Here is a 13,284-nt window from a genome sequence, read left to right as displayed (position 1 = left end):
GCTTTGATAATTCGATTTTCTAGGGCTCTCGGTTGTCAGAGTAAATTTAGAATCAAAGAAATAACTATTACAGAAATTACCAATTACAAATATTGTTATTATAAAACCTGAAGAAGATAGGAGTCGTTGATACTTGATAAACTCTAAAGATTGTTCGATAAGAGTTATGAATTTAGTTACTGGATTCAATTAAAAGACAACAAGTCAGGATGGCCGAGTGGTCTAAGGCGCCAGACTCAAGTTCTGGTCTTCGAGAGAGGGCGTGGGTTCAAATCCCACTTCTGACATTTTGAGAAAAATATTATCTTACCATTTGAAGTCTTTTTATACCTGGTAGTCTTTATACCTTGTTACAATGTTCATTGTCGATTGAGTTTACTTTTCCTTTTCCTTTTTTTAGATAACTATATAAAATTTACTCAATTATAATCATGAATATTTACATTTTAGTTTAACGAATTATGAATGAAGTCATTCTAACTATGTAATAAATCATGTGATACATTAATAAAAGTGATGAAGTAAATTACAAATTTGTTTATTTACTTAATCTAAAATTATAATTTCAGTCCCAATTTTGATATTGATCTAATATTATCCTTAAATTTATATTTTGTGACCACATGACATTTTGAGGAAAATATTATTTTATCATTTCAAGTTTTTTTTTTCTTTTTTTTTTTTATATGATATCAAAGTTTGGTTCTTAAATTTGTATACCTATTAGTCTTATTCCTTTATACAATGTTTATTGTCCATTGAGTTTACTCAATTATAATAATAAATATTTACATTTTAATTTGACGAATTATGAATAAACTCATTCTAACTATATCATAAATCATGTGATACACTAATAAAAGAGATGAAGTAAATTACAAAGTGGGAAAATGTTTTTGTAACCTAACAAAATTAAAAGTTTTAGTTTAAATATTTGATATATGTATATTTGATGATATACGCTATGTAAACCAGACATGGTTCTATATGTGTTAAGATGTATTTACATAATAATAATAATAATAATAATAATAATAATAGAAGTGTTATAAATGAGAAGATAAATGTATGTTAATACTTAATACTCTGTATAAAATATTACACTAAATTAAGATAGTGTTGCGGAAATAGAGGTACCATCGAAAGTTGATTATAAGCATTGTATGTTTTCTTAGTGATGAACTAAGACTTAAAAGAGATGCTTAGTTCAATTAAGTTTTGATATTGGGTAGTATCTTATTAAGGGTATGTATGTGGTCGGAATAGAGAGTAGAAACTCTGTTCGAGGAGATTGATGATCGATGGAGTATGTCTTATGTACAAAAGTACTTTCTATGTACCAAGTCTTTTTCAAAGCTCTGTGTTTTAGGTGCTACTTGTGTCGAGGTATTATTATGTTCTGGGGTACGAGTCCTACTCATACCAGGGTACTATAATGTGCCAAAAGTACTATCATGTACAAAGTCTTTTTTTTTACACTATTGTGTGTCGGGGTATGGGAGCGTACAGGAGTATTTTATTAGTATTTCCCCATACTTTTATTTTGAAGAGCTTTGGAGTCACCGTTTCTTTTATGAAGTGATCGGATGAGCTTCATGTGTCAGTGTTTCCTTTCACGAAGTAATTGAGGGAACTTCGTAGACTGCCTAATAGAGTGTGCTAGTAATAGACCACTACCAGGTATGTCTAATGTTGTATTGTCGGATAGGGTGAGTCTGGGGGTAAAATACCTCACGGTGTCAGACCACTGCTAGGCAAAGTTATCTAGATAACCACCCCTGACTTAATTGTTATGGTGTTTTTATGAACGAAGGTCTATGGTGAAACTGATTCCATTCCCCTCATTTGATGTATTTATTGATCCTCATTTGTTGTCAGGGAATTTCTGAATCAACGTCGTTAGTTTGTTGTCATATTGATCCTTTAGTCTAGATCTTGTAAGATCGTTGTATAGGATCTATACGTGGGAATCAACGGGATGGGATAAATTGTTTTAGAGATATGTTATATTTGTTTTAATGATAATAGTTTGATTTGCAGGTTTGAGATATACATTATTATCACATTATGGGATTGAAATCCCTATGTACTCACCAGGTTTCCCAACCTGACCTACTCAGTTTATTGTATCACATGTGGCTATATGAAAGATACATTCTGCTGAGAGATTCAAGGAGTATTAGGCCACTAGTTTAATTACCGTTAGGCTTGTAATATCTCGTTATGATTATGTTTATGTATTGACGATAACATCCTAATGTTTTAATATAAATAAAATACATTTCTTCGGAAATGCTTTGATAACACCATTATCATGTTTTCTGGGAACAAATTCTGCAATACTATTCTTCAAAAAGGATACTTGGATTTTTAAATATGCATAAACAAATCGGTCTTTTCTGACCGTGAAAATGGGGATGTCACAAGAATACACTCTTGTTCTTCATATTCCATTCAACTTTATTGTATTTTAAGAGAATAAGTCATGAAACAAAAAATGAATCTATACATAAAAACCTAGATGTGAATTCATTCTGAAATAATGTTATTGCTGACATTAATGACGAATTTAATTAGTTTCCATAAAAAGAGAATTATAATTATGGATATCATTTAATATACATACAATTATGGAAATTATTTAACTTTTATCTTTATTTAATTAAATAATTATTTAATTTTACTAAATTTCTATTGATGCATTGTAGCACACAATAAATGTAAGAAACACATTAACCTAACCCTATATATATATATATATATATATATATATATATATATAGAGTTAGGATCATGTATGACCAACAAATATTGTGTGAATATGTGACCAATTGTGGTCCAATCAATATAGATGAGTAATTTTGGCATTTTTGCATATGACATTTATTTTCCATTATTAAATATGTTATCTATTTGGAATGAATAAGATTTTCGTTTGAATACGTCAACCGTTTCATTTTTTCAGCATATACACGATCAGTTATAGTAATAACCACAAAGTCATTGTAAATGCTTTTATTAATCATAGGAGGAAAACCTCTTATATTCTTAAAGAATGTCGTTCATATTAGGTCGTATGTATATTTTCAATTGATTGTCTTGGTACGCAAATATACTCTTAAATAATTTATAAACCTAATTTTTAAATCATTCTAAAAGAATAAAACTCTTAATTAATATAACATAATCATTGAAATCCAGAAAGTTGGGTTTATAGCTTTTTTATGTATAATTTTCGTACACATGCATAACAATCAACTAATCCATTGAGAATCAAAGATGTATACATTCAGATATGTTTTCACATACGTACATTTATTTAACAATCACTTTATTCTTTAAGAATCATTTTACTTCTACTACGAATAAAAAATAACACTGATTCTACAAAAATCATTTGGTTCTTCAAGAATCACTTAATTCTTCTTCTCGACTTAGGTGCACCAGATTTATTAAATTGCAAATTTTGATTTAAAATTCTTCTAAATAAATGACATGCATTCTTCAAGAATGTTTCATTCTCAAAAGAATCTCTTAAACCCCATTCTTTTCATTAGTAATTTTTCAAAATATATCAAAAATTTATATTATGATTTATATTAAGTTTTATATGATTCTCAAAAGAATATGTCAATTTTGTATTTCGAATAATTATTATTTGGTACAAATTGTTATTATTTATAATATATGAGGTCTCATTTTATAAAAATGTTCAATTCTCAAAAGAATCTCTTAAATGGACATGTATTCTTCAAGAATGCTTAATTATAAAAATAAAAAAAATAAAAAAAACTCAATGAAGTCTTTTCTAGTTAAAGTGACACTACGTTTTTTAATATAATTAATTTAATTAACGATAATAATGTATGTTGAAATTTTAAATTATAAGGTAATTAAGTATTTAATTAAATTCCCACCAAATTAGGAAATAAATAACGCATGTTTCTTATTTTGGGTTTAGTTTTAAAAACTGATTATTAAAGTTCCATATATATTTACCATCATGCCACTGAGTCTCAAACCATAGATAGTTTCAATCGGACGTTCCACATTTGGTCACACATTTACACAATATATGAAATTCATATTTAATCCTAACCCTATATATATATATATATATATATATATATATATATATATGTGTGTGTGTGTGTATATATATATATATATATATATATATATATATATATATATATAGAGAGAGAGAGAGAGAGAGGGAGACTTAGGTTCAAATGTTTTTACTCTCTATTGTGTGCTTGTAGGATTGATTCTAGACCAATCATTTTAATTATTTTAAGAAAGTAATTAATGCATATTAAATGTTGAAGTTCTAATTAATGCTCATTATATCTTTAACATCTAATATGCATTAATTATTTTCTTAAAATAACTAAAATGATTGGTCCAGAATCAATCCTACATGCACAAAATAGATAGTTAGAACAATATAACCTAACCCTATATATATATATATATATATATATATATATATATATATATATATATATATATATATATATATATAGTCTATAATAACTTTAATGATTGTGCAAATTCCATAAGTCACTAAGTTTAAACGAAAGTTCGATTTTGACATTGTGTTTCCTTAGATTTCTATTTTGTTGCATATATAGCCCATAATAACTTCAAAGATTGGGTAAATTCCACAAAAGTCACTAAGTTTACACAAAAGTTTAATTTTGACATTCTGTTTTCCAATTTCTTACAATTCTGGCCACCTGACCGTCCAAATCAGTTGACAACTGTTCAACTCGGTTGTCTGCTGATGTGGCATACTAATGTGTTAGTTTTGATGAGGTGACATGCTAACATTGCATGATGACATGACACTTTTGGTGACATCACATTTTGGGTGTCAAAATAAAAAAAAAGTGAAGTATAGTGACGTTTGTGATTATTTTCCAAAATGTAGTGACTTCTGTGATAATTGTGAGTTTTAAAAGCTAAGTTCAACTTGGTTGTCTGCTGACGTGGCACACTAATGTGTTAGTTTTGATGAGGTGAATGTTGCAATTGCATGATGAAATGACACTTTTGGTGACATCACATATTGGAGCTTGTAGATCCATACCTTGTTCACCTTAATCTTTCTTCTGGTGGTATAAAGTTTGAATCTTGATGATGTATTTGTTAGATCTTGCTAGTTTTGGGTGTTATGAGCTTTTGGTCACTTTAATGCATAAAGTTTAGATCTTGAAAGTTTGTAGATTTGTTATGGATAAAGTTGGAAACTTTATCCATCTAAACATCATATTGATTCAGATCTAAAGGTTGGAGACTTGGAATTAATGGATTAAGGTGATAGAGATGCACTTTTGGTCCCTTGGAGACTTAATGACTAGATCTTGGTTGTTTGGATCATCCTAATGGGTAAAGTTGGAAACTTTGTCCATTATGGAGCTATTAGGAACCATAAAAATGTGATCTTGGTCCTTTTATCCTTTCCATGCAAGAGTAATGATTGATGGGTTTTGAGCATTCTAACACTCCTAAGGTGTACATGCAACCCTAAATACCTTGGATCTTTGTTTTCTTTATTATACAAGCAAAATTTCATTTTCCAAGGTATTACCCTAACTAGCATACAAAAATTTGATACTTGAGTAATAAAACAAGTTAGATAACATACCTTTTGTTGTAGCTTGTTGCTTAGAGTTTTAAGAGTCTAGCACCAATAATGTGAATGCCTCAAGTGGAATCACAAATCGTCACTAACACTTGGAAACTTGGAAGATGACTCTCTAGCTCACAAAAATCGGCCACACTCTTGCAAAGACTCTAGATGCCAATTTCTTGAACCCAAGGGCTTCTTATATAGTGTGGTTACATTAGGGTTACACCATATAAACCCTAATGTGCATGACTTTCCACATTCCTCATGATCCACGGGTTTTAACCTCCATGGGGTATCCATGGGTCACCACATGGGTTAAGCCCAACATAAAGAATCATAAATCATTAGCCCACATTATAAGAATGAATGATTTAGACAATCAATCCCTATATATTTAATTAGTCTCTTTTGATCACAAAATAAATTCCAAATTAACTCTTGATCAATACTAATTAAAAAATATGATTTCATATTAATATATTATAACTTATAATATATTAATAAATCATAATTATCCCCTTCTCAAAAGTCCAAATTGTTCTGGTGAAGTGTAACCCAAATGGACCATGCTAAACCGGGTCAAGTAAATACCAAATATAGTTATGGACTTAGACACCTTATCCAAAAATGATATCTTCATGGATTAATAAGTTAGGGTTTTAGCTTTTGGACCTTTTCTAGCCATGGAAAGTCATAAAGGTGGAAACTTTATGACTTAAGTCGATGTTCTGAGTTTATATCCGAGCTCTGGATAAAAAGCCTTAATGGATAAAGTGCTTAATGGAGGAGTGAGGACAAGCCGCATACGTTGGGCGTACTCAACAACCTTGGACTTTGACTTTTGTTCACTTTTGTTGACCATTGACCTTTTGACCAAGTTTGACTTTGGGTCAAACTTGAGATTTTAGACTGTGGGATTAAGGTTTTACCTAGTTGTGATATTTAGTGGATTTGCGGGAGCAAGCAGTGCGAAAGGGATCGTATCATAGTGTTTCTAGTTATTCGATTTAAGTGAGTCTCCTCATTGTACTCGTGGGTCAAAGGCACCAATACCGACCCACTAGGATATGTTATATTGGATGATAGTTGTCTTTGTGATATTTGCGTGGAAGACCAGGATCTGGCCCCTGACATATGTATGAAAGACCAGGATTTGACCCCTAACAACTTATATGTAAGACCGGGATTTGGCCCTCGACATTACAAGGAAATACCATGATTTGGCCAATGACAGAAAGTGATGGTAAGACTATGATTTAGATCATAACATTCACTATCTAATGTATGGTATGTGGTATTTTGGGAACTCACTAAGCTTTATGCTTACAGTTTCATATGTATGGTTTTAGGTACTTCCGGTTCGAAAATGAAGGGTCCGACATGACTGCACAACATCCCCCAGAGTTTATTCCGCATTGATAATTTTTACACTGATGTTTAAATACTATTTTCATCTTGAATGGTTTTGAGAACAATTTGTTATTTGAATTGTTGTTTTAAAAATGAAAACTTTATCTTGGATTTCCGGGACGTTACAACAAATGAGCTTCTTCATCACAATTGCACAATTCCACTCCACCATTCCATACTACCATCCTACTTTTTTTTGCTCCTGATGCTTGAAGAAGTTGACATTTGGGGGACTAATGCCTCATATAAGATGAAAAAGAAAGATCTAAACTATGTCCTACAAAAAGAAGAAGAAAAAAAAAAGGAGACTTGATGAAAACGATTTTAGGGTTAAACTTTCTATTAGATGATTGATGATGGTGATCGAGATACTCTAATAATGGATCAGGTGAATGGAAATAATCCTTTTTTTTTTCAGGTTTACCTCTCTACTGCTTACCTAATGAAAATAACAGGTAGTTGCAAAAACTATGGCCTTTTTGTGATATATTTTTGGTTAAAAAAATACAAGGTCTTTTATGGAAATAACACTTAAAAATCAAATTCCAATTAGGGAGAATTTCGTATATGCCCTTTTTAAACATGAAAATATCATATTTACACGGTCTTATTTCTAAATATCATATTTATCCTTCTTAAGCTTTTAAATTATCATATTTTCCCAAAAATTAAAATTTCATATTTTTTTATTATTTTATAATTAATTTTTATATTTTGAAATCATTATAATTATAAATAAAATAAAATAGACCATATTACCCCTGCTTCTAAATTTTCCAATCCTTGTAACAATGCATCGTCTTCAATTATTTGTAACACCCAGAATCTAGAAGATTAATTGTGGAATAAATCCCCTTTCCTAGGGACCAAATCGTCGAGTTGATGGTGGGAAACTCGACGTGTTGGAGGCTTTTGGGTCACACATATTTATGAACCAACTCAGCGAGTTGGTGAAGGGAATTGGGCGAGTTGGATGCTGATTAAGAAACCCTGATTTTTAGGGTTTTGCACCCTATTTAAAGACCTTAAGTTCTTGGTTTGGCCTACTTACCAGTCTCCTTTGTCCAGAAACCCTAAAATCGAGCCTTATCTTCCATTTTTTAATGTGAGAGCTTTTGGGGAGAGACTTGAGAGTTCATTTTGGTTCTTGTTGAAAGAGCTAAGGAGTTAGGAGTTGCTTGGCTTGAAGAAGAAGTCTTGGATCCAGAATCTCTGTCTTATTTGCTAGGTTTTTTAGGTATCAATCTCTCACCTTGCTTATTAGTTGCTTAGATCTCTTCTTGGGTTAGAGTTTATGCTTTTTAGCGATGGTTGGGTGGATGTTGGGGATCAGGACGTCCCAAATGATTATTCTTTCAGATTTAAGGTCTTTATGAGCTCTTTTGGCATAAAGGTGCCAACTTTATGGATTTAAGGGCTTCATGCATTCATTAAGTCTTTCATTTAGCCCTTTTTGAGCTTTTGAGCTTTCCGTGGTCATACTTAAGCGTAAAGTTGGAAATTTTACGTGGCCATCTAGCCTTATGGGGTCAGATCTGCATTTTAGGGTTTTGTCTTTGATGATTAAGTGCTTAATGGTTAAGCCCTCACTCTTTTAAGTCTAGGGTTTGGGTTTGGACCCATTTAGGTGGTTCTTAGGGGTAAAGTTGGAAACATTACCCTTCTAGATCCCATATTGGTTGAGATCTGAGTTGTGGAGTTCTTGGAGTCGATATTGTTGACTTAATGTATTAAAATGTGGGTTTCTGGTGAATTCGGCGATTTTATGGATAAACTCGGCGAGTTGGCTTGGTTTTTCCTCGCCTTTGCGGTTATTAGAGGAACTCGGTGAGTTGAAGGTTAAACTCGATGAGTTGGGTCAACTCTGACTGTTGACTTTGACTTTTGACTTAGCCTTTGACCAAGTTGTTCTAATGGGGTAATTGAGGTAATCAAAATTGTAATTAAGAAAATTATGGGCTTATAATAAGACCCATATGGGTTTAGGCCTAATTTGGAAAATTGGGCCATTAGTGGGGCTTTGTGGATTTTTTAATCTGGGCCTCAGTTTTAGTTCATAATGGGTCAGGGGTAAAATGGTCATTTTACCCCAAGTAAGGATTATGGATTATAGCTTGGGACCCAATTGCTAATTGGGTGTGTTGTTGGTATTGATAGCTTGGGAAGCCGACAGGGCAACAACTAAGGATTTATTTCAGTGTGCTTCTACATTCGAGGTAAGTCTCTTCACTGTTCTATGGGTCGAGAGCACCAATGCCGACCCATTTTGGTCTATGTATTATAGGAAGACCCGGGGATAACCCATGGCAGTTTGTATGAAAGACCAAGAGGCGGCTCCTGGCAAACTGTATGCAAGACCAGAATCTAAACTCTAACAGTTAATTAGTTAAGTTGTGTAGATTTTATGCTAGTTGTCTTTTTGATACTTGCATGGAAGACCCGGAGGTGGCTCCTGGCACTCGTCTGTAAGACCCAGGGTTTGGCCCCCGGCCTGATAAGGAAGACCACGAGGCGGCTCGTGGCATAATGGCAAGACTATGGATGACACATAGCACCTTTACTTATTATGGTATATGTATGTTAAGTATGGCTTATTGTTATGAATGTTATTTATGGTTCGATTGTTATGTATGGTATGTGGTATTTGTGGAACACACTAAGCTTTATGCTTGCAGTTTGTGTTTTATGGTTTCAGGTACTTCCGTTTCGAAAGGAAAGGGCCCGGCTTGATTGCAGCGCATACACCCGTGTTTTTCGCAATGTGTGATATTTGAGAATGAACTCTGATAAATGTCTTATTGAAATACTTTTAAATGATTGGATAAGTTACACTGGTGTTTTTATTATAATAAAAATGAAATTTTTACCCTTGATTTTCCAGATGTTTCATTATTAAGTAGCATAGTTCATCATTATCACAAAATCTGAGTTAAGAGCAGAAAATCATTCAATAACACCATTTGTTTCAGTCAACTAACCCTAGAGCATCTCACGTAGCTATGCATAACCTCCTAACTTTTCTTCATGATGTTGAAATCGTCATATTATATAATCATATGAATCATTAATGGTAGCTTATAAGTCACAAACTAACTATGCACTCACTAATTGTAGTAGTTTATCTTGAATGAAAAATAATCAAATGTATAATTCTTTATAGTAATGTGAGTTTTCATTTTTCTACATTACGATGAGGATTTTCATGAAGAGTATGAGTTCCTTGTAGTGGGGTCAGCATCCTGCAGTCCTTTTTCTTTGTTAATGTCTCCATGTGCATTTGGTTTGGGTTTTAGTGGGAATATGCAATTCTTTTTTGACTGCCAACCACAACAACATCGGGTGGTTTTCTCTTCTCTCTCGCTTCTTTTGGTGGTTAAACCCTATGTCATGGTTGTGAATTCTCCTCTCCAACTTTCTATGTAACAACGTGAATTTTCAAAATAAATTTTCATTTTTAAAACATTCATTCATTCATAAATAATGTCAAACACATTGTATCAAATGTTATTATCACAAAACTTTTCCCCAGAATCTCTACAAAAACTCCAATGCGTGCATGTACGAATCATGTCGGCGCCTTCCCGCGCTCATCACTAGTACCTGAAACACATAACACAACAACTGTAAGCATAAATGCTTAGTGAGTTCCCCAAAATACCACATACAACACATACGCCACTCAAGGTTATAATACGACCCTCTGGTCAATGTGTCTCAGCGAGACCCTCCAGTCTCGTAGCTCGTTGGACCCTTAGGTACGGTCATAGCTCGTTGGACCCTCCGGTCCGGTCTATATCATCATACAACATACAAATATCACATAGCACATAATCTCATACATAACACATAAGACCCTCTGGTCATCACATAGTACCACTCTAGGCAACGTATAGTGAGAAGGCTCGCCTCAATGTCTCGGAAAATATCTGACTCGGAAGAAGTATGATCTAGCCTCGCCTAATCACATAAAGTAATACTCTCATAAATACATCTGTACTCAACCCTAAAAGTCAACAAGGTTAACGGTCAAACTTGACCCAACTCGGCGAGTGCACAAGGTCGACTCGGCGAGTCTACACGTGTCCACTGACTCTCTTAGATTCTCTCTTGGCACGTCAAGTACTTCCGTTAACTCAACGAGTTCCACCTGGCATGAATCGCGGGGCCACCCCGACTCAACCCGCCAAGTCTTAAGAACAACTCGGCGAGTTCCAACTTGAACTCAGACCCCTGACTCTCCCTGACTCACCGAGTCATTCCCCCAACTCGGCAAGTCCACTCACTGAGTGATTAACGGGCAACCTTCATACTACTCGCCGAGTATGTTCTTGGGACTCGGCGAGTTCATGCCATGCACAAACTCAAAACAACTTCTGAGGTCAGATCTGTTCCATACAATCATAGATCTGGCCTCCCCAAGCATGATAATCATGTAAAGTTCGGACCTTGACACACATATAACATAGAAATGGTCCAAAATGGTGATTTAGCCCCAAAAATGACATAACAAGCTCATGACTTCCAAAATGACTCATAAAGCTCCGAGGGTTAAGGTCTCTGGACCTCTTTGGCTCCAAATCCAGAACACAAACTCGAGGAGGGACCAAATACACCACTTAATCAATCTCTAAAAGGGATAGGAAAACCCTAACACTAAGAATCAACACCAAAACTGAAGAAGGTCCGAGAATAATACCTCAATGCAATCTCTATGAGCTCAAAACCACCAAAAATCGCACCTCCTTCAGCCTCCTCTTGCCTTAAACACTTCCCTCTTGCAAAAACACCCACCAAATATCAAGATTGGCCTCTCCTTCCTCACAAACGCTCTAGATTTCTTTTGGGTTTCTCTCTGGGGTTGGTGGCCGCAAATGACGGCCATAAGGCCCTTTAAATAGGTCTCAAACCCTGTAAATTAGGGTTTCATTAAACAGCGTGGACTCGCCGAGTCCAGCTGTGAAATCGCGTACAAATCCGCGACCATACTCGGCGAGTCTAGACGCCAACTCGCCGAGTTCCCCCATAAAACTCAAAAATAAAAGAACAAAATGTCATACCTGGGAATCCGGGTGTTACAATTCTCCCCCACTAGAGTCAGACTTCGCCCTCGAAGTTTCACTCTTCAAACAACTCCGGATGTTGCTCCCGCATCTCACGCTCTGGTTCCCAAGTCAACTCTGACCCTTTCCGATGCTGCCACTGGACCTGCACCAACGAAACTTCCTTGTTCCTCAAAACCTTGATCTTCCGATCCCTGATTGCCACTGGTCTCTTGGCATAATTCAGGCTCGCATCCACCTGAATATCTTCTAATGGCACCACTGCCGACTCGTCGGCTATACACTTTTGCAACTGCGACACGTGGAAAGTGTCATGAATCTGACCCAACTTTGCTGGCAACTCCAAACGATAGGCTACCCTACCTACCCTTGCGATCACCCTGAAAGGTCCAATATATCGGGGCCCCAACTTGCCCCTCTTCCTGAATCGGATCACTCCTTTCTAATGAGAGACCTTCAGTAGCACGAAGTCGCCGACCTGAAACTCGAGCTCGGATCGGCGTCTGTCCGCATAACTCTTCTGACGACTCTGAGCGGTCAACAACCTCTGCCTGACCTGCTGGATCTGCTCTGTCGTCTGAAGCACAATCTCGGTGCTGCCCACCACACGCTGCCCTACTTCTCCCCAGCAAATAGGGGTTCGACACCTCCTCCCGTACAACAACTCAAAGGGCGGCATGCCAATGCTCGAATGATGGTTGTTGTTATAAGAAAACTCCGCCAAGGGCAAATACGTGTCTCAACTCCCGCCGAAATCCAACACACATGCCCGAAGCATGTCCTCGAGCGTCTGAATCGTCTGCTCACTCTGCCCGTCAGTCTGTGGGTGGTATGCAGTACTAAAAGGCAGTTTCGTACCCAATTCCTCATGAAACTTCTTCCAGAATCTGGAAGTGAAACATACATCTCGATCTGAGACAATCGAGATCGGCACTCCATGCCGCGATACCACCTCTCTCACGTACATCTCTGTCAACTTCTCCGCGGAAGAGCTCTCACTGATGGCCAGGAAGTGAGAACTCTTCGTCAATCTGTCCACAATCACCTAAATTACATCGACACCCCTCACGGTTCTTGACAATTTGGTGATGAAATCCATGGTAATATGTTCCCATTTCCATTCGGGAATCTCTAATGGCTGCAGCTTACCATGTGGAAGCTGGTGCTCGGCCTTCACCC

General features: G+C 35.4%; 1 non-coding gene across 1 annotated transcript; it reads left to right on the top strand.

Moving 5' to 3' along the window:
• Nucleotides 1-203: 203 nt before the first annotated feature.
• On the top strand, nt 204-287 carry TRNAL-CAA (transfer RNA leucine (anticodon CAA)). The gene has a single exon. It is a non-coding gene; the product is annotated as a tRNA-Leu (tRNA).
• Nucleotides 288-13,284: the final 12,997 nt, after the last annotated feature.

This window comes from Lactuca serriola, chromosome 2 (assembly GCF_051521515.1).
Source record: "Lactuca serriola cultivar US96UC23 chromosome 2, Lser_US96UC23_V15, whole genome shotgun sequence".
NCBI lineage: Eukaryota > Viridiplantae > Streptophyta > Magnoliopsida > Asterales > Asteraceae > Lactuca > Lactuca serriola.
Note: the sequence above shows the minus strand (reverse complement) of the source record. Positions and strands in the feature narration are given on the sequence as shown.